At 59.7% G+C, this 1,031-nt stretch overlaps 1 protein-coding gene across 1 annotated transcript in view; it reads left to right on the forward strand.

Moving 5' to 3' along the window:
- The first annotated feature begins 500 nt into the window (after positions 1 to 500).
- Positions 501 to 1,031, forward strand: part of LOC111160008 (activating signal cointegrator 1 complex subunit 2) — a 42,034-nt gene continuing 41,503 nt past the window's right edge. Inside the window, exon 1 of the mRNA XM_022522771.1 lies at positions 501 to 545. The gene's annotated coding sequence lies outside the window, so the exon portion shown is untranslated. The remainder of the gene's footprint in view (positions 546 to 1,031) is intronic.

Here is a 1,031-nt window from a genome sequence, read left to right on the forward strand (position 1 = left end):
CCAGCCCCAGAGGTAATCACCATTCTAATCCCATAACCGCTCACTAGTCTTGCGGGTTCTAGAATTTCCTGCAAACAAAATTGCAATCTGTACTACTTTCCTTTCTTTTGCTCAACATCATGTTCATGCTTCTGACTTATTAAAACTACTCTTTTGGATGAAATGTGAAAAACGATGATTGAGAAGGTTAGGAAGGAAATGAAAGTCTGAGATCCTGAGAGACCAGGTACAATACTTGGATTTTCCAAGAGGTGGAATCTCTTGGAAGATAGGATGGGGAAGGGGGCGTGGTTACCGTCCAGCCTGTTCCCCGTGCGGGCTAAGTCTTTAGGCTGGGGGCGTGGCCAAGGGCCCGGCTTCCCGGCGGCTGTTAGCACCGGGGGCGGGGCCGGTCGGGGCTTCCTGTCTGCGCCTGCGGAATCGCCGTTTGACCCCGGAAGTGCCAGCGCACTGGGAGCTGTCACCGTGGACCGCGGCAGCGGCGGCGGCGGTGGCGGTGGCGGTGGCGGTGGCGGCGGCACAGCGCCGGTAGTGGAGCCGCCGAGGTGAGTGTGCGGCTGGGCCCTGCCGAATAGGTGGCATCGGGCCTGGGACGAGCCGTGGCCATGCCCCCGGCGGCCACGGTCCTCCTCGCCTGCTTGGCGGGGCCGAGACTGATGATGCCGGAGGAGTTGTTAGTCGCACCTGAGGCCAGGCCGCTAGAGCCGGAGTCTCGGGTTCGAGGTTCAACCCCAGAGTGACCTTGGACGAGTCACAATCCTCCTACCGGCACTCCGGGTTTCAGTTTCCTTGGTGTTCATTCATTCGTTAGGGACGAGCCGTGGCCATGCCCCCGGCGGCCACGGTCCTCCTCGCCTGCTTGGCGGGGCCGAGACTGATGATGCCGGAGGAGTTGTTAGTCGCACCTGAGGCCAGGCCGCTAGAGCCGGAGTCTCGGGTTCGAGGTTCAACCCCAGAGTGACCTTGGACGAGTCACAATCCTCCTACCGGCACTCCGGGTTTCAGTTTCCTTGGTGTTCATTCATTCGTTA

This window comes from Enhydra lutris, unplaced genomic scaffold (genome assembly GCF_002288905.1).
Source record: "Enhydra lutris kenyoni isolate GAN:26980312 unplaced genomic scaffold, ASM228890v2 scaffoldscaffold73, whole genome shotgun sequence".
NCBI classification, from domain to species: domain Eukaryota; kingdom Metazoa; phylum Chordata; class Mammalia; order Carnivora; family Mustelidae; genus Enhydra; species Enhydra lutris.